Source organism: Crotalus tigris, unplaced genomic scaffold (genome assembly GCF_016545835.1).
Source record: "Crotalus tigris isolate CLP2741 ecotype Arizona unplaced genomic scaffold, ASM1654583v1 scf7180000024506.1728113, whole genome shotgun sequence".
NCBI classification, from domain to species: domain Eukaryota; kingdom Metazoa; phylum Chordata; class Lepidosauria; order Squamata; family Viperidae; genus Crotalus; species Crotalus tigris.
Window position 1 is genome coordinate 86,911 of NW_024100677.1, and position 27,480 is coordinate 114,390.

The 27,480-nt window shown below is 39.6% G+C and overlaps 2 long non-coding RNA genes across 2 annotated transcripts in view; one reads left to right on the forward strand and one right to left on the reverse strand.

Annotated features, from left to right (window-relative positions):
- The window catches only part of LOC120303744, a 128,391-nt gene that overhangs the window by 24,710 nt on the left and 76,201 nt on the right, over nucleotides 1-27,480 (forward strand). The gene's annotated exons all lie outside the window — the stretch shown is intronic.
- Nucleotides 234-26,180, reverse strand: LOC120303745. Its single transcript, XR_005555526.1, has 3 exons — nucleotides 26,013-26,180; nucleotides 24,390-24,541; nucleotides 234-2,751 (listed from the first exon to the last, which is right to left on the reverse strand). It is a non-coding gene; the product is annotated as an uncharacterized LOC120303745 (long non-coding RNA).

Sequence of the window (27,480 nt, forward strand, 5' to 3'; positions counted from 1 at the left end):
TAAATTTTATCCTGGTTAGCATCATTCAGATTATAGCCAGCCAACTGAGATAGAGTCTCTTTGAATCAACTCCTTCCACCTCTGGGTTGATGTGCCTCTTCTCATACCCAACGAACCTCTCTACTCTCCCTGCTTTGTCAGTGTATACAAAACCAAGGAAGTTTCACACTGCTTTTATTAATATTGGAATATTGTAACAGAATCTTGCAAACTGGACTGCATTACTTCCCCCTTCTGCTTATCATCCTGTGAAACTATGGAGTTATCTATCAGGATTGATGTTCCATGTCTATTTCCTCTGGGAACAGATCTGGCTTATCTCCATCCAGGTCATCTTTTTTACTCTCTATGAGTTTAGTTCCCTCAGTCTTGCACCTCCAAAAAAGGTTTCAAGTAAACTTGAACTTGAGTCTCCTGATCTTGGTACAACATCTTCACCTTTATGCCTTTTATCTCCTTTGTACATCTGTGTACATTACAGATGCTCATTGCAATTCTGTATTCTAGATCTGTCCCTAAAGCACTTAATAAACATCTCAACAGGTAAAATTTGAAGCAATCTTAAAATTTTTAATGCTTGATAAAAAGTACAACTAAACAACTATCTCAAGAATACTGTCAAAATTACTACAGCATGTGCTTATACTACATCAATAAAAAAATGGTTAAATGATTATTTTAAGCAGCTGATGCTTAGCAACGTTGCGGTATAAACAAGCCAAGACCGCACTTTTCTCATCTCTGTGTGCGTTTTTTAAAATAATCTCTTCTTGTTACAAAGTAGTTTAATACTTTAAAAGAGAAGACGTTAATATCTTGGGCGTGGTTACCACACATCTCTAATGTATACTTAATGTTTTGTTTTGACAGTTGTTCAGCAAAAGTTTGGCTGCTTATCTTTCCAAGGAAATGGAGATTTGGTTAGAGAAAATAGGTAATGATTGGCATGTCTGATGAGTTCTCACATCACCTAGCATCTAGTGCAAACTCAAGGGTATTTGGTGTGTGTACTGTATGTGTGTGTGTGTGTGTGTGTGTGATGTCCAAATAGCAGATGTGACTGACGATAGAAGCCTTAACATGCATTTCGTACACTGCAAGCACAGAAAAAAAAGGGATGGGATTCTGATTGTCCAGTTCTGCCCACCATTCAATGTCATTGTCCCCGCCGGCCCTTAATTTGTAAAAAAAATTACTCTTGACTTTACATGGTGTACAGACTCAGCCAACTGTGACATATTCAAGAAACTATGGTTATAAAAACCATACTTTAATGTAAAGCTTTTAAGACATCTGGAACAATCTGGAGTATATTCCTTTCTTTTCTTTTAAATTGAAATCTATTTCCACAATGTCTTTTCCATTACTTTTAAATGTTTTACCTACGTTATTTTAATTTGTCCTCAAACCCCAGGCAACATGAAGCATCATGTGGAAGAGCTACTAAGGATCAGCTTTTATAAATGAACCTGGATATTTTATGCCCTTGCATGCCTGCGAGCATAGGTAATACGTTTTATAAATAAATTAATACTCATTAAAATATAAACTAGAAATAGCAAAGACAGCAAATTTACAAAATATATAGTAGCAGAGATAAGCAAACTAAAACATAACTAAAACACCCTAAAGAAGAAAACTGACAACAAAATAGAAAACACTCCAAAAACCTTTTGACAGGTTACCTACAGCTGTTGGAAGAAAAAGAAGCATCTTCCCCCTGCCCCTCCCCTGTGAAATCTGAGATATACACAGGGAAAAGCAGAGCTTAACACTGTGTATATTTGGTCTACAGGATAAGGCCCAGGTTAGACGCAGGTTAGAAACTTCCCATTCCCACTTTGGCATGAAAGCCATCTGGATGACTTTGGGCCAGTCACATTCTCACAGCCCAATTCACCTTACAGGGCTGTTGCTATATGGGGAAGAGGAGGAAGAAGGAGTACTACAGTAGGTATTGTTGCTGCCTTGAGTTATTTATAAAAGTAATAAATGCAGGATATAAATAAATAAAATTAAAATAAGGTAATAATACTGTGAATGTGTTCCAGAATACAAGTGATTTCCCCCCCACAAAACCTCTATCCTCTACACCTATGTTTTTCAAACTCAGCAACCTTAAGGGGTGTGGACTTCAACTCTCAGAATTCCCAGTCAGAAAAAAAAATCTGTCTTGTACTTTTGCTGACTCTCTCCCCATTTTGCCAACGTAATTACTTACATGCAGGAATAAAAAGAGGCTGGCTTGATCTGCTTGTTAAATAAACCCACAAAAGCTCTTTAGAAAGAGTCATTTATATTCTGCCAAACTATAGAAGCCAGTGCCTTCCTCCCTCGTGGTGGCTACTTTTAAGTTGCCAAGAGAGAGATGTTGGCCTTAGTGTGTGAGGATCAGTATTTTTAGGTTTGATTGCAAAGGTGAAGGCAGAAGTAGCTGCAGAGAAATCTGTCAATCTTGTTAAATGTACTCATATATGCCATCTTTCACAAATTTAATGAATGTCAGTAGAATCTAAAACACGATTAGCCATGTTTTAGTACAGAGACAGAAATATGTTCAAGAGCAGTACATCTCTTCTGTGTCAGCTATGTTGGTAATATATACAGTAAAAAAAACAAGAGGACCAGCCACAAACTGTGTACTCTCTTTCCAGATAATTTGCTTTAATGCAGCAGATGCCTCTCCATTGGTGGCAGATGAGTTGCTTGTCACCAGCTGAGTTCTTCAGCTTTGAGTTGCTGGGCCAAAATCTAGGAAGGAAGGAAATAGAGAAGGAGGGTTAGAATTGATGTTTGGTGTTCAGGCTAAGGCATAAATGCTGGCATCTTTACTGTTAATTTTGGGTTGCAGAACCTATCAAATTCTAAGACTATCTAATCCAGGCTACATTTAAATGACTTTTAAATGGTAGCAGAGAGAACCCTATTCTCTGAATGTCTACATTCTCCCTAAAGTTTGGAAAACTGACTGCAAAAAAATTCAATAGGGCAAACTGGATGAGAAATGCAATCTTGTCTAGAAGTAACTATTACTTGTTCCATTTAATAGCAGTTACCTGCACAGTGTGTGAATAAGATCTTATTTGCCTTCACCTCAATGCTTATTGAGGTACACATGGAGAAAGAATTAAGGAGACTCCTCTTCCACAATGGGAGAGGCAGTGAGGTAGAATATCCAGGGAATTCTATGATGGGTCCCTCAATTCTGGAACTCCACTGATTTCCTTCCAACAACAGTCATGTATTTTTCAGAACTGCTGTGTTTTTCTAGGTAAGTAGGGTCCTTAATGGTCTCTGAGCTTGTTTATTTGGGCACTGATGATGTTACCTAGTTTGATAATAAACGTCTTCAAGAAAACAACCAAGCTTAGAGAGTACCAAGGATTCCACAGTTCAATCCTGAGTTATAATATTCTCTTCTATCTGTAGTGACATCCTGCCCCAGATAAATCCTGGGGCCCAAACAGCAGATATTGGTAAATTTAATCTGACCGCTTCGTTCCTTGTAGCCTATTTCTTTTTCTTCTCCTCTAAGGGGATTGTTCTGAGTATCCTTTTTGATACCCATTTTATTAATAGAAGCTTTACCTTCCCTCAGTGTGCTCCTTCCTTTGCAGTAGGGGTCTCAGAAATCAATTAATTTTGTACACAATGCCTCAGAGCAGTGCAGAGCAATCTATAAGCCACCTGGGCTAAGGTGATTAAGAACCTAGGTGCCATTTGGGTTTGGAACAGCTTTCACACAGGTTTGGGCAACTTTGTTCCAAGCTAAAGAAAATGTACATTACTATTGAACAATAATGTTTATTATTGCTGATTAAAGTCCTTTTTTCAGGTTTAAAATACCATTGGTAGTAAATAAGTTTGTATGTACTCAGACTTCCAGACCCATTGATTTTGCTGTGTGACTTTTAAATCTCTTCAAGGAACAGATCAGTTTCTTTATATATAGGGTGAAATATTGTACTTTGCTTGCCTAAAGCTATCTCACCTTTGTCAAACAAATGATGCAGGAAAAATAAGTGTGCACATGTGTTCAACTACAGGAGCAGAGATACAGGTGGTAAGTCTGATGAAATCAATACAGTACATTAAATCTTATACCTTGTAATTAAAATTTGTTAGTTGGAAAGGGTGCTGCCAGACTACAGTGGTCTTTTTTGCCACTGATGAGAGTAAAAGGGATGCCTTGCTCAGTTCTCACTCTTTTCCATCCCCAGATACCAAGGATGAGATTAAGCCTGGGTGATGAATGTGCACATATCTCTTCTGTTCCCTTATGTGTGTGAACAGTATATGTACCTAATAGCCACTATCTACTGAAACAAGGAAAGGGTTTACAGGACATTTACTTAGGAGGAAGAAAATTGACACATCAGAAAAGAGAGAAAAGGCAACAAACAAAACAAAGGAAATATAGCCCCAGAATCCTTTAAGAAGAACATTGGGGGTCCTTGTAAATAAGTGGTTCCCAACCTTTTTAATACCGCGACCCCCAACCGGTCGTAAGTCGAGGACTACCCAACCGGTTTAAGTCGAGGACTTTCCCTGCCCTGGAGCGCCGCGCATGCGTGGTGCCGCCCCCTGCGCCGGCCGAGGCGTAGCTGGCAAGCGGCAGAGACGGAGCAGGCTGACCACCGGCTGGGCCACCAGCTGGCCCAGCCCAAGGGAGGTAAGGCACCCGCCGGGCCCCACGTGCACCAGCAACCTTCCCTGCGCCCACCGTCCTCCCACCTCCCACCCCTGGCTCTCTTTTACTTACATTTTTAATAGTTGCTCAGCAGGGAGGGGTGGAAACTTCCAGACAGCTCGCCTTCGCTGCAGACAACTTGCAGCACCGTTTGCAGAATGAGACTTTTGGCGGGCTCAGCAGGGCAGAGACAGCCTGGACAATTCCTATTGGCTTTTGAAAGCCAATAGAATTAGACTCTATTCAAGAGAGTCTATTCTATTGGATTTCAAAAGCCAATAGAATAAAAGGGAGTAGCACAGCTAAGGAAAAGGGGGAAAAAATGGCGGACTGCTTTGTTTGTGCAGCCCCCGTGAAAGGGTCATTCGACCCCAAATGGGGTCACGACCCACAGGTTGAGAACTGCTGTTGTAAATAATTCTTTTAGATTAAGCACCCATAAGGCACATTGGTGAGCCTTTAAAATTCTGTATGAGTTGTGTTCGTATAATGTTATTTTTAAATGCAGTTTTAATTTTTTATAACCAGCTAGCACAGGAGTGTGTGTGAGGAGGTTTCAAGAAAGTGGCTGAAACTATATGTATATATCATATATACCATATGTATAGCCATATGTATAATCATTTTGTCTATATGTTACATGTATAATGGACTTAAAAAGGGTGGGGATTAAATTATCCAGTTATAGCTGCCATCTTGACTCTTTTGATCATCCACTGAGGATGCCTCTGAATAATGGTTCTGTGAGTAAATGTACGAAAGAGAATATAATAAGAAAAACATTTCGACATTATAATGACATTAAAAATAAGGCTAAAAATAGAGTAGAATAATTCAACTTAGCTATCTCACATACAGTTTTTAAGCAATTTTGTATGAAGAACAATCACAATTTCATGTCTTAAAATTCACCCTATCTTTTTAAATTAAAGGTGGACTGAAAAAAAAATAGTTTATAAAGATTTAAAGAAAACCAGGAAGAAATCAAATATACTCCCACAGGTCATCATAAAAAAAATCCTTGTTTTGGGCTCCCTTGTTTGACTAAATCTGCTCCCAGAGTCAAGACCAAAGATTTTGTAGCCAAGTGTAAGACTCAGAATTGGTCATGGGAGCAAATAAACATTTTGTAAGGTCAAAGTTTTTGCACGGCATATTATGTAAACTCGGGCATTGTCTAAATTACCTCTCATGACATCTGACGTGCTAAGTTCTGCTCTAACTGAATCTTCTGAACTGTTTTAAAATATATTCTATGCCCAATATTTTGGAATAGTGTTGCCTGGATATAATAAACAACACCAACCAAATTGTGTATGTGTACGTGTGTGTGTATGTGTATGTGTGTGTGTGTGGTTCATTATTATTTATTTTTTTTTGCTTATTACTCAGAGTCACATAGCTAGCTAACTATTCTTTTAAAATAGGTTATGCTGAGTTTAAGGATTTTCATACAAGAAATGGTTTCCCAACCCAATTTAACTTTCTAAAGCCTTAAATGAATAGTGTGTGTGTGTGATATAATAATAATGATGATGATGATGATGATGATGATGATGATGATAGTAAAAAGTTGGAAGGGACCTTGGAGGTCTCTAGTCCAACCCCCTGCTCAGGCAGGAAACCCTATATCATTTCAGACAAATGGTTATCCAGTCTCTTCTTAAAAACTTCCAGTGTTAGAGCATATGTGTGTTTGTGTGCACATGTTTTTAAGTCACTTTTTGACTCCTGACAGTTGCTTCAACTAGTCTCTACAATTTTTTTGACAAGCTCTTTTGAAAGTGGTTTGCCATTGCCTGCTTCCCAGGGCTAAAAGAGAATGATTGGCTCAAGGTCACCCAGTTGAGTTCATGTTTAAGGCAAGACTCGAATTCATAGTGTCTAACCTGATGCCTTAACCATTACACTAAATTGGCTCCTTGTGTGTTAAATGATTTAATAGATATTCCTCAACTCTTAATTTTTGGTAGTGGGGTTTTTTGTGACCTCACCTGTTTGGAAGAGCTTGCTACCCAAAGTCTTCAACTCCTATCATTACTGACTTTCAGGAAAGCTATGAAAACCCTTCTGTTTTCCTTTTTCTCTTTTTGATTGTGTTTAAGGAGCTATTCTTTGAAGGTTGCTGTAATTATGTACTAGATTTATTTCTGGATCTTTGGGGAGGGGGGTTTTAGTTGGCTCTATTGATTTCTAATGCTTCGATTAATTTTTCTATGTTTCTATTTTATGTAATTTTATTACATAAGTGTCTGTAAGATAGATTTTGTCCTCACAGGCAGCCTAAAATATATTTTCTTTAATTTTATAAAGGTCTTCTATGCTACTGACAAATCAAGTCTGTGCAACTAGCAGGAATCCAAGCAATATAATAGTAGATCAAGCATTGGTAAGAACTCCCTAGATAGACTATCAGTAGCAGTGTGATTGTACGATTGTCTGCACCCACAGCCAGGGCTGGAAATTATGAGAGGCCTTAAAATATTCTGAGAGGTATAGATCAGGGCTTTTCAACCAATGGTATGGGTACCACCTGTGGTACTTTGGCACCTGGCAGGTGGTACGCCACCATCCTAGAAAAGTAGTGGGGGAGGGGAATGAGCTGAACCAGTGGCAGCACTGCACAAGTCTGAGCAAGAGATGGCTGGAACTGCAGGGCTGCCAGGGCTCAGTGGAAGCGCCAGGATCAGCGCTCCTTTGGGGCTGTCAGGGCTCAGCGGAAGCACCAGGATCAGCGCCAGGCTCTAGCTGGAGCTGGGCGCTGATCCTGGCACTTCTGCTGAGCCCAGGAGAAGCGCCGATCAGCTGGAATGTTGCAGCCTCTCCAGGGTCTTGTGATTTACATTCAGATGCTTGGCAACTGATTTATATTTATGACGGTCACAGTGTCCCAGGGTCATGTGAAGTGACCAAAACCTGCTGCAGCCACCCAGCAGACAGGGGGAATAAAAACCAAACACTCCCACCTTATCCCCGCTGCCTATCCTCAACAGAAATGCTCACAACAATGAAAATCTCAGACAGGAGGAAGAGTGCGGCCCGGCGGGCAGGCAGGTGTCTTTCTCAGCTGTGGCTTGGGGGGCACTTTTTTTCAGTGCCATTGTAACCTCCAATAGTCACTAAGCGAACTGTTTTAAATGTAGGACTACCTGTACTTCATCACTTTTTTCCTTTTTTTTTTTGGTCATCAAGTTTTTGACACCTTGCTAGGTAACTGGTGGTACTCGGATATTGCCATATCTGACTGGTGACACAATGGGTGAAAAGGTTGAAAAGCCCTGGTGTAGATTATACCATTCTGATTCATATTTTCCAACAAACAAAAGTCATGAGTGGAAAATGAAAGAAACTGGAGTTATATAAAGACTTCTGATATACTATTTCAGTGAATCTCTTAGTAATTCTCTTAGAAATTAATATCAGAGAACTTAAAAGAGTTATTTGTCAGCAATGAAATTGTATCTGTCAGAACTGAATTTTTATTACCAAAAATAAGAAATAAACATCTGTTTCTGTCAAACCTCTAAATTTTATACAGGTAACTGATAATGACACTATGTTATGGTTTTAAAATATGAGCACTGCTGCATTTTAAATCCCATCTATTTCTTCACTGTTGGAAGGTAAAGAAATCTCTGATAAAATAATAATTAAATGCAGAGAGTATTACATTTTTACCCAGCATGAGCTGCCAGCAGTTATAAAACCAAAACATTATGTCTTTAAAATAAAAGTGTGATTAAATATCTAGGTAGACTTTTCTGATTACCTGTTCTTTTGTGAATATGTAGCAATAATAAAATGATAGCTCTTCAGTAATTGGCTTTAGTCAGGAGGAGTAAATATTAATGTTTTTAAATGAATGCATAACTGACATGGGCATAAATGTGAAGCAAAATATAATATCCTGATCTGTCTTCTGGTTATGGTTATATATTCTATAATCATCAGTTTCCTAAAGGGTCTTCTGATTATACTTTGTATGACTTGATTTTGCACCAAAACTAGCAGGCACCATTTAGTCTTTAACAAAAATGTTAATTTATTTAAAATTTATTTATTTATCAAATGTATATGGCCACCCATCTCACAAAAAGTGACTGTGGACAGCATACAGCAAAAAAGTATAAAAACAATAACATAGTCAAACACAGTCACACTGTAAACATGCATATTCACACACACACACACACACACACACACAATTTGATTCAATTCGATCCTATTATACCTCTTGTGTATATAGTTCATGCAAGTGGCAGCTGGTAGCAGTTGTGGCCAAGGAGTCTTTGCTTAGCTCCATCTGGTATGCCAGCTGTACTCTTTCTTGGATGGAGAAGCTGTTCAGAAGCTGTCATTCATGCCCTAAGTCACCTCAAAGCTCAATTACTGCAATGCATTCTACCTGGGGCGGCCCTTGAAAATCAATCAGAAGTATCAGCTGGCAGAATGCAGCAGTAGAAGCAGTGTAGCACTTCTGTTTCCTGAGCTACATTTGTTACCAGTCTGTTTTGAGGTATGATTTAAGGTACTGATTATTACTTATAAAGCCTTACATGGTACAGGACCAGGTTATCTGAGGGATTGCCTGTCTCCCATGGTTTGGTTGCCTGGTTGGTACATGCTGGCCAAGCTGGCATGCTTCAGATCTCTTTGATTGATCTATTGCCCAAGGAAGGAGAAGGAAATGCACCTTCTCTGCCATTTGGGATCCTTTTCTGAAATCTATGTGGTATTACATAAAGATCTGAAGACCTGGTAATCTTTCCAAGTCTTGGGATGAGATAGGTAGGGGCCCCTTTTGAGTGTGTCTGCTATTTTTATTTGTATGTTTTGCATATACACCATCATTTTGGGGGAAAGGTGGGTCTATGACAATTTGCCATGGCCAACTCATCATAGCCAACTTGTCACGGCCAAATCACCACAGCCAACTTGCCATGGCCAACTTACCGCAGCTAACTTGCCGCAGGATAACTCACTATGGTCAACTTGCCACGGGACAACTCGCTACGGGACAAGAGTTACACTAATATCAAAGAAATGGTGGAACAGAATAATTAAAGAACAGATGTAACAGGAGGGACAAAATGAAATGTGAATGACAAAAATTAAAATATTTTTTATTTACTTTAAATAATTAAATTGAATTGTTAAATTGTCTTGCGTTGAGTTGTCCCATGGTGAGTTGGCCGTGTTGAATTGTCCAACAGTGAGTTGGCCGTGGAGAGTTAGCCGTGGTGAGGTGGCTGTGGTGAGTTATCCCATTCTGGGGGGGGGGGATGTGTATTGGCTTTTTATTGGTGTATTGGTTTATTTATGAACTGCCCAGTTCACAATAGTCAGTTGAAGTCAGGTGGCACCTATATCGAATTAGATAAATAAACACCAAATTTCACACAAATCAGTGCCATAGAATTGTATCTTTTTAAATCTTATTTTTCTGAAGTTCTTATAACTTTATGGATTTAGAGCGTTATGTAGTGAAATCTGCACTCATGGTAGCCTCTTGAATGAACAATGTCAGACATACTGTGGAAGTAGATGGTTTTCCTGAGTGCAATTAAGAGCATTTTCAAAGAAAGATATATCCCTTTCTTGAATAAGGTGGACTGAAGATGAGATTATAAAGGATTGATACAGTGGTCTTTTCTGTAAATTAATTCATTCACTTGGCCATACAGCTTTCTAATGTAGCTCAAAGAAGACCATCCCATATCTGAATGCTGTTAGTAAGACAGAATCACACAGATGATCTTTCTTCACCCTCCTCCCCAAATCTCTTTACAAAGATACTAAAATATAGAACAATAGAGTTGGAAAGGACCTTGGAGGTCTTCTAGTCCAACTTCCTGTTCCTTTACTATTTCAGACAAATGATTGTCTAGTCTCTTTTTGAAAGCTTCCAGTGAGGAAGCAGCCACAACTCCTGAAGGCAAGTTGATCCATTGATCGATTGCTCTGACTGTTAGGAAATTTATCCTTAATTCTAGGTTACTTCTCTCCTTGATTAGTTTACATCCATTGTTTCTTGTCTTGCTTTTTGGTGCTTTGGAAAATAGGTTGACCCCCTTGTCTTTGTAGGAGCTTCTCAAATATTGGAACACTGCTATCATGTCTCCCCTTGTCCCCAACACAGTGTTTTACTCTTCTTTTGCTGCCCATTGTAACATCTCAGAGGTCAAAAGAAACATGTCACAAACAGATTCTGTTTGACAGAACCAAAACAAATCAGGTTCCAATCTAGAAAATTAATGCCTATTCTGAATGACCCATTCTTCCTTCTATATTGAAGTCTAGTTGAATCTGATTTTCATTTCTAGCTTGATGGCTTTTTTAGCACTTGCATTACAGTTTTCCAAGGGCAGCTGAAATGTTGCTATTCCTTAGAGAACTGTATAAGACAAACACACATTCTTGAACACTGTGCAACACAAAAAAGTAATTTCTCAAGGACAGTCTTGTCTATTTAATCTCCAGGTCATCTGGATTTTCTCTGCCATCCCTCCATTTCAACAGCCTAGAAGGACAAAGTTGCTAAATGATGTATCGTCTATTTCTCAAATGGACAGGCAAGGCAGAATGTGTATATGCTGTATTATATTTTTATCAGTACTACATAAGAGTATGATTTTCTGCTGTCAAACTAATCAGATAAATATATAGATAAAGTAGCATAGGTAAGACCGGAATCTACTTATTACCCAGGCACTTATTATGTCCTGAAATACTGTGTGTCAGTATTTTGTCTCTGCTTTCAAACTAGTGGTATACAGCAAAATATTCTGATTTGCAAAGTAGGCTATGGATACTAGTAGGTACAGAATAGAGAGAGCATGTCTGGGGTAAAACTGGGCTTTGATTATACTTGTGGCAGTCTGACCAAAATGGGTTGAAACTGAGACTGTTCTTATCATTATCAAGAAATGCTGTATCTGGCATGGCTATGATGACACTGGACAAATCTGTGTCTTCTCTATATTACTAATAGACTTTCTTCTTTCATTTTACGACCCTTTAATCCCTTTATTTGAGGTGGGGTCAGGGTGTCTGAATGGACCTGACCATTTACTGGCCAGATGCCCTTCCTGACACCTATGTGAATTTCACAGCAGATATTTTTCTCTTTGCATCTTGATAGAGAAACATCTGCTGCTGCCTAGGATTGAATTCTCAACCTTCGAGTGGGAGGCAAATGTCTTCACCTCTAGGCCACTGGGCTACCCCATATTGCTAAAAGGCTTTGCAGGAAGTAAACTGAATATGAACTTCAGAAATAAATAATGTATAAATATAAACAAACAAATAAATATTATTAATGGCATACTGGGTGCTATACCAAAAAGGCCTGAATGCTACTTAGAAAATCTGTGCATCGAAAAGTTTCCATTTGTCAATAACAAAAGGCCACACTACTTGGATCCTTATGTATATTACAACAACATATTACAAAGTTCTAGGTTCTTGGGAAGAACTCTGTGTGAATGAAGACCAACACCAGCTATAGAATTAGTAATTATGATTTCACATTGTTGTATCTGTAATAATAATCCAGCTGAATGTGGAACTTTTCCAGGGTATATGGGGCTTGGCAGCAGATGCTGTTTTAGGTTATAGGTTTTTGTATTTTGGATTCTTATTATATGCTATTTCACTACCTGTTGTGAGTTGCTAGGAGTCAATTTGTGATTGTGATATAAGTGCAATAAATTAATAATAAACAAAAAAATGAGTAAGATTCATAATAAAAGTGCACAGTAAGCAAAAAGGAACAGGGACTGGTTCAAGAGGAAGGGGAAGATCATGAAAGCTGTAGCTTGATGAAGTTGAAGAAATGAAAAAAGAGTACAAAGAAGTTTAAAGAAGAAAAGGCAGTGGATGAAACGGAATGGATGTGAGGAAAGCAAGAATAATTCACAAAGCTAAAAAGGTATGGATAAGTACAATGAAAAATATTGATTCAGATTCAAGTATATTTATTTTTCTTATTTCATATATTTAATTTCCTCGGGTTATGATTTCTTTCTATCTTTGTTTGCATAACACTGATTATTTCAATGGGAATCTATATCCATGATATCTGTCTTAGGCTAAGTGATCTGCCTTTAGTTGTCCTCCTCAGTCTGAGATGCACCCATCTATAAGAATGGGCAGTAGAAGAATGGCTTATTGGCTCATCCTACTTGCTTGCTTGATAGTTCAGTCACAATAGCAGCAAAAAAGATGGATAAGTTCATACAATTATGGCAATGATTTGTGATCACTGTTTTCATTTTTGTCTACTATGAAGTTTTTAATCTAGCCAAATCATGTTTGGGAGTCTTCTGCTGAGTCTAGCCAAGAATCAGACTAAGGGTTAAATGTCTCAATGCTTGTGATTTACTAGAAAGTGGGTATGAAGCCTGATGGTCCTGCTGAAGATATCTGTGTGTGTGAATTATCAAGATATTGTTGCTGTGGTTTAGTTATCTTTGAATATATGTCAATTCTGTAGCTTTTTCTTTCTTAGTTTAGGGAACTTTTGAGAGTTTCTGTACATTTTTTCAAGATTATTCCATTTACTGAGTTTTGTAGATGAAGGACCTGCTTATATGATATCTTAATTTAAATTGTATTTGCTTATAATTGGTTTATAATGCTATTTTTTAACTATGTTGGCTTCATTTAGGCTTTAAGTGCAAGGCATCAATCCAGATAATTATGGCAATCTAATATAGCCATAATAATTTGGATGCTACAATCAACATTTGATCATTTCTATTCCTATTCTTCTCATTCACTATATTCTGTGAAACTACAGCGGAAAAGCTCTATGTAAACATAAACATAAATAACTTTAAATCTTTAAAGTGGTGGGGTTTGCACAAATATTTTAATGGCAGTATCCATATGGGATTATCTTTCAGGAGAATATGTATTCTTTACATTTCATTCCTTGATATTATCTGTTTAAAAAAAGTAGACAGTGATATGTAATTCTTCTGTTTAAGACCTCTAGAGAATCACAGCCAATCAAAATAGAAAGGTTACATATCCTATCTTTGAGAGTTCAGTCCTCTTTATGGCTATCACAAAATAGTGCCATGTTTGTAGCACTATTATGTTCAAAGGGTTGACCAGATGATATTGAATTTCAAAGACAAAAAGTCAGAAAAAGAAGAAGAGAGAAGAAAATTGTCTATCAGCTTATCATATAGTTACAAGTCATTCGGTCACAGTCTTCCTCAAATGATAACCTATGCTGTATTTCTATTTAACGAAATGGAAATCAACTGGAAATATAGGTGTGCAAACTGCAAATAAGATATTTAAATATTGATGTGAGAGAGTCTCTGACAATGAACTAATGTATAAAAGTTATGAATTGTTTGCTGCAGCAAGAATGTAGAGATTGAAATAATGTATTTATAGTGATTTCTAAATTTACATCTATATCTATTTTGAAAATAGATTTTTGAAAATTTATAACCTGAATCACATATACATGTAAGTTTCTGATATTTGCCAAGAGATCTGTTAAGGTGTCTGTAGCAGATGGCAGCAATAGCTCCTGTGAACTAAAGTCTGATTTTAGAAGCTAAGCACGATCAGACCTGATTGATACTTGGATTGGGAACTATCTAGGAATTCTAGGATAATTAGCTAGACTAGGAAGATGAAAAAGTATCCCAGAAAGTGGTTGTGGCAAACCTTTTCCATATTGCTGCCCATAAATATTTATTGACGCAGTCACTGGAGGTTGAGTCAACTGGAGGATCTGTTTATCTTTCTATCTGTCAAAATAAAATTTAACACCTGGGCAATTCCAATCATTAGATACACAGCTGGAATAGTGGACTGGACTCAAGCAGAACTAAAAGTCCTGGATAGGAAGACCAGAAAAATAATGACAATGAATCATGCCTTTCATGCATGCAGCAATGTTGACAGACCAAGGAAAATAAGTGACATGGAATGTTGCAAGTAGACCAAACAATTGAAGAAGAAAAAAGAGCATTGGAAGAATATCTGAAGGACAATGAAGAAGATGCACTGAAGTTAGTGCACTGAATACCAGAGACACCAAACTGGCTTACAAGATAGACCAATGAAGAAGAGAAGAGACAGGGCAAGGCAAAACATTACATGGTTAAAAAAAAACAAAACTAACAGGGAAATCAGGTAACAACAAGATGGCTAAGAGCAGGAAAGTTGAAGAAAGAGACTGAGGCACTAATTGTGGTTGCACAAAACCAAGCCTTAGAATAAAGGCATTACAAAGCCCAAGTTAAATAGATGGCAACAGACAGCAAATGCCATCTCTGCAAAGAAACTGAAGAAATAGAAGACCATATAGTTAGCTGTTACAAGAAGATTGAACAGACTTCTACAAAAAATGACATGACAAAGCAGCAACAATGCTGCATTGGAATAAATGGAAGAAACACCATTTGCCTCAAGCAAGAACTGGTAGGACTACAAAATAGACAAAGTGATAGAAAATGAACAAGTTAAAAAGCTATGAGACTTTAGAATTTAAACAGACAAGCATCTATCACATAAACTGTTGTATACTTCATTCGTGTGCGAATGATGAAGACACATGGCTATGCTGAACAAACACTTTATTCTCCTTCTACAACAACCAAGCAAAAGAAAAACACACGCAAGCCTTTTTATATGGCTAGAAGCCCGGACAGTGTCAACCAATAGGAACAGAGCGTTTTCGTGCCTTGCGCATGTGCGCAAGGCCAGCGCTGCTCTGTCTGGTCCTGGGCAGCTTTTGGACTGCCCGGGACCAATGCAACATCCCGAGCCTGCTTTTGCAGGCTCAGAACACAACACCCCTCCCCCCTAGATGGAACATACTTCGCGTACATACATGTACGTCGTGCATTGGGAAGAGTGGCATACAATTGCATTATTCAAATGCAAAGAGTGTGGAATCTCAAGTCTGCCCTCAGGCAAACCCCCTTCAGTATTTATTAATACAAATAAATGTATCCAAAATCAAAATTAATACAAAATAATCTACCCACGAGTTACTCCACTTATTCAGAGGCCTCATGAGCAGGTACCTCATGATTTGATAGCAACCTCACAAAGTCTCTCAGACGTTTGGGTGGGCACCTGGCTCACTGCGACCTTCTAAGGGCCAGAGAGATTGCCTGGCCCACTTGCTCACCTACCAGGCTAGGCAGGCCAGGATATTGCTGCCCTAAATCCCCAGGGGACCCTGGTGAGGATGCCTGGCCTACCTGCTCGCCTACCAGGCTAGGCAGGCCAGGACTTTGCTGCCCCAAATACCTGGTTGACCCGCCCAGCTGCTGGCTGGCTGGACCCTCTAAGTCCACGCCAGCATACCTTGGAGGGGTGGCAGTCCCCAAGTCCACAATGGACCCCTCTTGGGAACACTGTCCCTCGAGCCCAAGGCCAGCAGATGGAGAGGGCTGGCTAGCGGAAGTACCCCAGTACTCTGTGGCCCCCAAACACGTGCCCGAGGTGCCAGAGTCAGAAGTCGCCTCCATGGCAACCCCCTTTGCTGGTGACTTCCTTTTGGGAGCAATTGCGGAATTCGGTAAGCGCCCCTGATGGAATTCCTTTTCTCTTGCTGCTTGTGATTTGTGTGGATACCCCCGGTCAGTCTCCCTGTCTGGAGCACTATCTGACATATGTGAATACTGTGGATACCCCCGGTGTGACTCCCTGTCTGGAGTAATTATGGATGTGTGGGATGACCCCCTGTCCACTGAATTCCTGTTTGGAGCACTTGCGGAACCTTGGGATGAATCTCAAACAGCCTCAGTAGCAGCTAATGAGGGCCTGTTAGGCCTGGGAAACTGTGACCCAGAATGCATATTATAGTCCTCCTCCCCCCCCCAGAGCAGAGCCAGGAGCGGAAGGGTGAGAGTCCAGTCTCCAACGCAGTTGGTCTATGTGTCTGCGAAGAACGCGGCCGTCTCCCAAGGCAACTTCGTATGACAACGGCCTAGAGACCTTGCAGACCACAGCTGTGACCCAGAGATGACCAGGGCCATAGTTTCATGCCCAGACCGGATCGCCCACTTGGAGTCTCCTAGGTGCCTGTGGTTGTGACACCTGTGAAGCCACCCAGTCAGGGTGCAACCTGTCCAGTTTAGTGATGAGGTGGTGACCCCAATGGAGTTCAGCAGGGCTCTTCCCTGTGACAGTGCATGGTGTGGTGCGGTGTGCAAGAAAGAAATCTGCTAACCTGTGATGCCAGTTACCGTAAGTCAGTTTCTTGAGGGCATCTTTGGTGGTGCGCACCATTCTCTCTGCCAATCTGTTGGAGGATGGATGGAAGGGAACCAATGCTGCATGCCGTATCAGATTGGCCTGAAGAAAAGCCTGGAACTCAGAAGAGGTAAATTGAGGGCCATTATCTGAAACCAGAACATCTGGAAGACTGTGTGATGCAAAAATTCCTCTCAACACCTGGATGGTCCTGGCAGTAGTAGTGGAGGAAACAGGAACAACCTTTAGCCACTTGGAATGGCTATCAACAACAACCAGGAAGAATTGCCCTTGAAAGGGCCCAGCATAATCTATATGCACCCTAGACCATGGGGTTTGAGTTTTCTCTCACCTATGTACTGGGGCCTGAGGCATTTCAGGCCAAGACTGTTGGCACACTTGGCACCCATGCACCTGGGCCTCGATGGCTTTATCGAACCCAGGACACCAAAGATAGCTGTGCGCAAGCGCTTTCATCCTGACTATACCAGGATGTCCCTCATGCAGAGAGATCAAGATTCTAGACCTCAATGAGGCTGGGATCACTACCCTGCTATCCCCGTATCAGGCAACCCTTGAAAGTGGAAAACTCATGCTTCTTGTGCCAGAAGCTTTGGAACTCAGTATCTGGGCACTTGTCAGGCCATCCTGACAACACCCATGTCAGCACACGTGTAAGTGTGTGATCAGTGGCAGTTTCTGCAGCCACATCCCTAGCATTGAGGGAAGACTCAGGCAACTCCTGAATGGAAAGAATATTAATGGCTGGAGCAGGATCTGGCTCTAATTGGTTCAGGGGTAATCTGCTCAGGCCATCTGTATGACCCATTTCTTTTCCTGGTTTGTGAACTAATGTGTAGTCATATGCTGACAGGAAAATGGACCATCTCAGCATACGAGGAGAAATGATATGTGGGGTTTGTTTGTTAGTGGTAAACAAACCCAGCAGAGGCTTATGGTCTGTGTAGACCGTGAAATGGCGGCCATATAAGAAATCATGGCCAAGCCTTCTCTGTCAATTTGAGCATAATTTCGCTCTGCAGAAGACAGAGTCCTTGAGTAATAGGCCACAGGGACCTGTGTCCCATCAGCCTTCAAATGGCTAAGTACAGCTCCCATCCCATAAGGAGATGCATCGCATGTGATGCAAACAGGCAGTTGCTCATTGAAATGCGCTACAACAGCATTAGAAGTGAGCAAGGCCTTAACCTCATTGAAGCTCTTGTCATGGACTTTAGTCCACTGCCAAGGAGCCTGCTTGTCTAAGAGCCTGTGTAATGGCTCTGCCACTGCAGCTTTATGTGGGAGAAATGCATGGTAAAAATTTAATAGCCCCAAGAAGGCTTGCAGCTCACTCTTAGACTTAGGGCTTGGGGCCTGCTGGATCACTTGCAATTTAGTTTCAGCAGGGCGAATGCCTTGAGCATCAATCCTGAATCCTAAGAAGTCAGTAGAAGTGTCTCCTATCTTACATTTATCCTTCTTTAGTTTAAGGCCTGCTTTTCGAAAATGAAGCAAGACAGCCCTTAATCTTTCTGCTAAATTTTGAGATGACTCCCCAGCAATGAGGGTGTCATCGAAGTAGGGACAGATCCAGGAATACCTCGAAGTGTGCTGTCCATGACACTTTGGAATATGCCAGGGGCTACATTTACCCCAAATTGCAGTCTCTTGACCTTGAAGGCCCCCCTGTGAGTTACAATAGTCTGGGCCTCTGCAGCTGCCTCATCAATAGGTAGCTGTTGATAGGCCTGTGCCAGGTCAAGCTTCACAAAAATGCGCCTCCCCTTGAGGGAGGCCAGAATGTGACTTACCACAGGCACTGGATAAGCGTGCTGTTGCAGCGCCCTATTCAGTGTGCACTTGTAGTCTGCACATATACGTATGTCCCCATTAGCCTTTAGAGGCGTTACTATGGGGGTTTCCCATGGACTTGAATCCACAGGTTCTAGAATGCCCTGCTGGAGCAATTTGTCCAGCTCAGCATCAGTCTTACCTTTGAGGGCAAAAGGTACCCTCCTAGGCTTAACCCTGATGGGCGTTATGGTTGGGTCTAACCATAGCGAAATGGGAGGCCCCTTGTAGGATCCTAGCTCTCAACTAAACACATCTGCAAACTCCTTGCAAACCTCTGCAAGGCCCAGCGTTTGCAAACTGTGCAGCCCAGTTATCTGGATTCCCAGAGCCTCTAACCAATCGAGTCCAATAAGACTCGTACATTCACCCCCAACAACCATCACATCTAGGGAACCTTCAAAATCCTTATACTGTACCCTAAGGGTGCACACACCCTTAACACACACCATAGAATTTTGAAAATCAGTGAGTATTAGATTCGATGGCCTGAGTTTAACTTGAAGGCCACTACTGCTGCAAATCCTTTTAAAGGTATTAATTGAAATAATGGAAAGAGTAGACCCTGTGTCCAACTCCATCAGTAAGGGAATCCCTTGCAATCTTACGTTAATGGAAAGTTTCTTCTTAAGGGGCTTATGTGTCCATGTTCTTAGAATGCTCCTGCGCGATGTGCAGAAACCCACCCTGTTTTGGCTGGGGACCCTGGTATCTTTCTGAAGCAATTCTTCCTGAAGCTGAATCTTCTGGCGACCCAAACAGACGGATGCAATGTGGCTCTGACTGCCACACGCCCTGCAAATGGCAGAGAGAAACCTGCAGTCAGCTCGCTTGTGGCATCCTCCACACCTGAAGCATTAAAGAGATGCTGGAGCCTTGACCGGACATCCCTTCTGCCTCCTCTCAGCTGGCTGTGAAGTCTGTCAACCTCCTCTTCAGGATCCACTTCTGATCCTTCTCGAGCGACCTCTTGATGGATGGTAGCTGTGTCTGGAGGATTCCTGGCGAGGCACAAGGACTTCACAGCCCCGCCCGCTGCTTCCTCAGCTGCCACCTCTCGCAACGCATCTTGGAAGGAGACATCTTCTTTTGCAAAAATCTTTTGTTATAAGTCTCTGCTCCTTAAGCCACAGACAAAACGATCTTGCAGCCTCTCTTCCAGATCCTTGAACTCACAAGGTCTGGCTGCTTGCCTTAAGGCTGCCATAAAGTCCGCAGCAGATTCACCCGGCCTCTGGTCTCTCTGCTCGAATGCGTGCCTCCAAGCAATGACGGATAACTTTGGCTGGAAATGTTCCTTCAACATTTTCTTCAAGTCAGCATATGTTACTGACTCCAGAGGTGCAGGGGCCACCAGATTTTCTGCAATGTCAAAAGCTTCTTGTCCACAGGCACACAAAAGAGTTGCTGCCTTCAGGCCATCTTCTCTAATCTGATTTACTCTGAAGTAGTTCTTCACCTGTGCTACATAGGAATTCTATCTCTCTGGGTGGGAGACATCGAAATCAGTCAAGCGGCCAATCATCGACATCATAAACTTTACGACCTTCATCACTCGCTTCCTCTGAAGCTGCTGTTTGGGGAAAGGGTCGTTTAGCTGAGCTCACCCTCCAGTGACACTGTACTGGCAGGCTGGGGCGCTGATTCAGACGCCGTCTTCCCCTCTTCAGGACTTCCTGGGTAAGTCCTTAAATCTTTTGTTTCAGTTTGCAAAGGATCCCATCCTCGTCGTCAGTGTTGTATACTTCATTCGCGTGCAAATGATGAAGACACATGACGATGCTGAACAAACACTTTATTCTCCTTCTATAACAACCAAGCAAAAACAAAAGGCACATAGGCCTTTTTATATGGCCAGAAGCCCGGACAGTGTCAACCAATACGAACAGAGCGTTTTCACACCTTGTGCATGCACATAAGGCCAGCGCCACTCTGTCTAGTCCTGGGCAGCTTTTGGAATGCCCGGGACCAATGCAACATCCCGAGCCTGCTTTTGCAGGCTCAGGACACAACATAAACAGCCTAGACTTAACCATTGTTGATAAGTAAGACAAAAAAGTCTGGATAATGGACGTGGCAGTTCCTGGAGATATCAGGATAGAAGAGGAAGAACTGAAGAACATCACAAAATACAAAGACCTGCAAATAGAAATAGAACTAGAGCTCCTTGGTGCTCTCTGAGCTTGGTTGTTTTTTTGCAGACATTTCATTATCCAAACTAGATAACATCATCAATGCTAATGATGTTACCTAGTTTGGGTAATGAAACATCTGCAAGAAAATAACCAAGTTCAGAGAGACCAAGGACCCCTCATTTCAACCCTGAGTTACAAATATTCCCCTTTATCAGTAGAAGAGTCCGGCAAAAGAAAGCAAGAATAGTACCAATAGTAAAAAACACACTGGATGCAATTCCAAAGCAATTGGAGCACCGCTTGAACTATTGGCATTGCCAAAATCACCATAAAACAATTACAAAAGGCAACTTTACTTGGAACAGTTTATATCAGGGGTGTCAAACTGCCGGCCCACAAGCCGGATGCATCATAGCGAAACTGCGCCCAACCCATTGCCGGCAATGGCAAAAAAGTTGTGATATGTTGTGACATGTCACGTGATGTTGTGAGTTTGACACCCTTGGTTTACATCCTGCAAGAATACCATTAACACCATCAAACATCCACATCTGCCTATCCCAGATCAATCAATCAACCAATCAGTCAGAACAGAGCTAGAAAGGACCTTGGAGGTCTTTTAGTTTAGCCCCCTGCTCAAGCAGGAGACCCTACACCATTTCAGATAGGTAGCTGCCCAGTCTTTTCTTAAAAACCTCCAGTGATGAAGCACCTACACGTTCTGAAGGCAAGCTGTTCCACTGATTAATTGTCCTCATTGTTAGGAAGTTTCTGTTTAATTCTAGGTTGCTTCTCTGTTTGATTAGTTTCCATCCATTGTTTCTCGTCCTTCCCTCTGGTGCTTTGGAAAATAAGTTGACCCCCACCTTTTTGTGGCAACTTCTCAAATACTTGAATACTGGTCCTGGGAAGGATTTGATAGATGGATAAAAATGCTAAATCCAGTCTAAATATCTGGCTGACTGTGCAACCAACCATAATAATAATTGCTGTTCCTCCTCAGCCAATGTAATTTCTTCTTGGATAAGCAGCATCTGAAGGACCATATCTTGCCCACTTGGGGGAGAGATTTCAAACAGGAAGGCTGACTAGCCCCTTTTTGTTCACATTGCTTTTTCTTTAATCTTTTAGAAATTTTTAATGTCAGTTTTAGATTATTATTGTAGTGAATGTTCTAGCTTCTTCTTTTTTATGACTGCATTTGTTCTTTTATTGCAGTTTTATTTGAATTTTGTTTCTTTGCTTGAGTGCCTAGTGGGTAGACTAACACTTTAAATCAATAAACAAATTATGAATGGGCCAATTTTCATTTTTATTTAGATGCTTCTGTAGAATGTGAAGTATTTTTATAGCTTTGAGTTTGTGAACATAGTTCCAAAAATGGATTTTATCCAAAATTCAGAATTATTTTTAAAGGGAACTATTTTTTTTTTTGTTCTCACAAAATCTTAGTGGAGATTGGTTGTCTGTAGAAGCAAAAGGAAGGGCACTGCTGCTACCCGTCCACTTCACTCATAAAGCTAATCAGCAATTGTTGGTTTCTGACCCTATTTCTGTGGCTTAAGGAAATAATAGTGGCAGACTGTTTCAGCATCCATGGATGGAAGATTGGCAGCTAATTGTCACTAGTGGATGGGTTTTTCCTATTAGTTGTTTTTGCTTTTATTCAATGAGCTGTGAATAGTTCATTTCTTTTGAATTGAAAGGAGAGGGGATCAAAAATTGAGTACCAGCAAATAAAAACTGGCATAGTAGAAGTGACTTTGATTTCATCCTAAGAGACAGAACTTCGCTGTCTTCAAAGAATGAAACTGGAATTTCCAGACATCTCAAGTTTGATTTGGATCTGAATATGGAAATGAACTTTGAAAATATGGTATTACTTATGAGAGGAGGAGTTAACACGAGAGATGGGTAGATCACTAGAATATTTTCAGTGTTTCTTGGGACTACATTTCATCTACTGCTCACCATATTATTCAAGATGAACAAATAAGTAGGGGGATCTTTTCTAGAAGAGCTAGGTTCATCTGCTGCAGCAAAAATAAAATGAAACAGCATTCTAAAGTTGTACAGTAATGATTTTGTTGTAGCACAAGCAGTTCATGGCATTGCAAAATATATAGAAATACTAGGAGCAAGATAGTACAATATGAGCATAAGAATGAATAATAATGTAGTAATCGAAAACAGAGGTTGGTTTCAGAGCATCTAGTTTTGTAAATCTGATATCTCAACTATAGTTCCCAGACTCATCTAGACCAGTATGATCAATACTGGTGTTGGATGGAAATTCTGGGGGTTGTAAGACAAAAGCATTTGGAAGTCACCTGATTCAAGAAAGCTGACATTCATGGTTGTACCAAGTTATTTCTTGGTCCATTATGTTTTTGTGAATGTACCTATGTTTTAAAACAGTATTGAAGCAGTGGTCTTCCTTTAAAATGTCACTTCATTATGAGGTGAGTGGGACTGGAGGTGGATTTCTCAGTGGTGGCTGTGCTTTGTAGAACTGCTTTCCAAGTACTCAGCATTTTAACAGACTTAAAAAAACATCTCTTTTTAATAAAGCTGAAGAAGCTCTTGGATGAAAAATGAAACATCTTCTAGGAAAAAACAAAATCCAGTTGCTTTTTGAAAAAGCACTTTTGGGACATATCTTTTTAATGTTTTTAGCTGGTTGTTGTATTAATCATATTGCTGTTTTATTTATGTCTTATTGCTGTGCCTCTGGAAAGAGATTTTGTGCCGGCCAAATTATATTTTAATGTTGGGGTATATTTCTAAAACATTGTTACATTAGTCTATATATTTATATACTGTACATATTTATTATCTTCACTAGATTTGATTCAGAAAAACAGTGCATAGTTAAATAAAATAATATCCTAAAGATGGCCAATTAGATATCATTTGAAATGGCCAATTATATATCAACTCTCTGCTCAGTATAGTAATTAGAATTAAAATATGCCTTTGAAATGTCTATCTTTAAATTTAATGTATCTACCAAAGCACACCCTACCAAAGCCTAACTGGTTTCATTGGAAACTTCCCTGGGATGTTTTTTCCTAACATTGATCTGGAATTTGGCATCTGTCTGTCTGTCTGTCTGTCTGTCTGTCTGTCTGTCTATCTATCTATCTATCTATCTATCTATCTATCTATCTATCTATCTATCTATTATCTATCTATCTTTTTATGTCTCCTATCTCACTCTGAAAACAACTGCCTTTTTGTAGTTTAAGATAATTATTCATATCTTGCACTATGAGATGTTAAAGAACAAGTTGTAATCCTCTCAGACTTATTTTCTAGACTATATTTACTGATTTCTCTCAATGTCTTCTGCATAAAATTTAATTTCCAGTTCCCTGATCTGGAAACATTCAGTTGTGAGAAGCCCTTTCTTTCAGATAGCTAAATCTCATGTTATTTTAATAAGTCCTACTATATTTATGCAACTCAAAACATACTTCAATGTTTACCAGCTTGATGCCTTGAAAATAGAGTGGTCTTCAACTTCCATACCCCAACTATCATATTGCCAAGAGAATTGGCAGAAGAACGTGCCTGATAAAAGACTGGTGTATGCATTGTCCATTGCTTGAGATGATTGACTATGGAACTGTGAAAAGAGAGATGTAATAGTATTATTTAATAGTATGAGTATAGCATGAATTCAGGTAGTCCTCAATTTACAACAGTTTATTTAATTACCATTCAAAGTTACAACAGCACCAAAAAAAGTGATTTATGATAGTTTTTCATACTTACAACCATTGCAGCATCCCCATAGTCACATGATCAAAATTCAGAAGTTTGGCAAACGATTCATATTTATGATGGTTGCACCATCCTGGGGTCATTTGAGATTTTCTGATAAGAAAAGTCAATGGGAAAGCCAGATTCGCTTAACAACACTGTTATTAATTTAACAACTGCAATGATTCACTTAACAACTGTGGCAGGAAAGGTCATAAAATGGAGCAAAATTCACTTAATAATTGTCTGGCTTAGCAACAGAAATTTTGGGCTCCATTGTAGTTGTAAGTCGAGGACTATCTGTATAGTTTTTTGGTACATACATTAGAATTACAGTTTCATTTTTCTTCTTTTGTTATAAAAAAAAAGATATTGATGTTGGTGGTAGAAAGATTTGATGAAGAGAAGATGGTACAAAGAAAGAATTGTTTCCCTATGCTGCTTTTCTTTCTTCTACCTCACTCTATAAGATTTTAAAGTCATGTGCCAAACTGGTAAATTTGTTTACCTCATATTTAATTTAGTACAAGCTCCCCAAATTTACTATTTACCTTGTGAATGTATGTATTAGTTCAATGTATTGCTATTTGCAAAGCAATTCTGGCAATTCTGGCCCATCTTTTAGACCACTTTAGGCTGCCAACAAGTCCTTTTTAAAGAAATTGACTTTCCGAACATCAGATCGTATGTCAAAAAAAAAAAAAAGAAACGGAAGAATTGGCAGGATTTCCAGATCTCATGTGCCATTGTCTCATGTCCAGTCTGATAATATACATAGCTCACATCTCACACAACTCACATCACAGGATCGTTGTTATGGTGAAAATAGGAGGAGGGAGGTAGATTTCACATCTTGAAATATTTGTAAAAGGCGGGATACAAACAAATAATAATGTGCCTGAAATGGTAAAATGCAATGACTAATTTTTGTCTAGCTCCCAGCACAGTAATGACAATATCCTGATGTGTGTTATTAGCAGAATGGATGTTCTCAATTACCACTCTTACGACAAGAAAATAGTTTTGATCAACTGGTACACTTCAACATAAATGTAGATCTCCTAATAATGAAAGCAATACATTGTTTAGGGGTTTAGAAAGATAAGATATCCCTTAGGAATATCAGCCTAACTATTACTTAATAGCAATGAAAAGTTAAATTGTCTGATTGACAATGGAGGCTTGAAGGTCTATTTTTTTAAACTTACAATGAGATTTTAGTAACTACTGTTCTGAATGGTAGAACAATACTTTCTTTCATTAATGACTATGTTTTTATACCAACTGTCTTTGGAATGAATCAAGCTTGTGTTTTATGGCTATTTGTTTGTTACCTTAATGATCCCGGTACTTCAAAGGGAGGAGCTGAGTAGATTTTCATCTTCTTTTAATCCATCAAAATCAAGTTAGTTGCAACTGATGGGGGGAATCTGACTGTTGTGCCCAGATACATCAGCTCTCAGCTGAAAGTTTGCTGGTTGCTTGGCAACCTTCTTCCAGGAAGATAGATGTCCTGCCATTGGTTCCTTTTTTAGCTGAGACAGAATATATTAGTGATAATGTTCTGCTGCAGACAAAGGGAAAAGCAACTGAGCTTAGCATTCAGAGACTATTTGTATTCCTCAATAGCTGCCTCCAGTTTCAGGATTAGGTGAAATGTTCCTTTTTAATTCTTCCCTGTTAATTTACTTGACTTCATAATTTGAGGTTCATAACAATAGTGCGAACCCTATTCATTTCATTTATGCACAATCTGTTCTCCTTCCAGAAATGGAGACTTTAACTGCCCTTCTCTTTTATGTGTGTATATACATGTGTGTGAACATGCATACATAAATACATAGCGTGTCTCCAGAAATAAGTTCAGAGTGGTATTATCAGCATGACTGGTAATAAATTGAAATTTATATTTATGGAAATATTGTCATACATTGGAAATGTTAGAAATGAATACATTTAATGTTTTCTCAGTACATATGTAGGACACAGAAAGTTTGCAGAATCTCTTTCTGGGATTCATTTTTGCTGGTTGCTCACCCACCCACCCCCCACATACACATATAAGTAAGACTGGAATGTATGAGTTAACAAGCCTAAGAAAGCAGGAACATCATTATTTCCCCAAAAGATTTTCTAGCTAGGAATTAAAAAAGAAGTTTCCTTATTTTAATGGAAATTACTTACACTCATGTGTATTCTATAGCCATACACTTCAGAATAAGGGTCATTGGTTTTGACAAGACATGCATAGGATTGTATTCTTAGTTTTTCTTCCTTTTCCTTTAACTTAACTTCAGCTAAGCCTTTCTGTGTTGGTGTCCAAGGAAGATGCTGCTTTGCTTTGTCTGGGTAGCTGTTCTGATTAATGTGTCACACAGTAGTAGTTCCCAAACAGTGATTCTGGAGATACAGATGAGCTTGGATATCATTTGGTATCTTCCTCTCTTGGATGATGTTTGTATTTACAAACTTACCCTCCCTGCAGTTTAATTAAGATTTCCTGATGTCTATATCCAACATTACTGCAGTGGGATGTCTCTTTTCTCCATCTCTTATAATGCCCAAATCTCAACAGCAGATTTAATGAAAAGGAACACTTGTTCAGCTGGCAGATGCTATTCTGCCCATGATTACATCAATGGATATATTTCTCAGAGTAGAATTTGATTTTACAAAGGAAATTGATAGATATTGCTTACTTCTGTTTTTAATGGTGAAGGATATTTACAGGAATGAATGAACAGGCATAAAAATAATCCTCTACATTTGCATTAACAAGTATTCAGGTGTTCTAGAAACTAG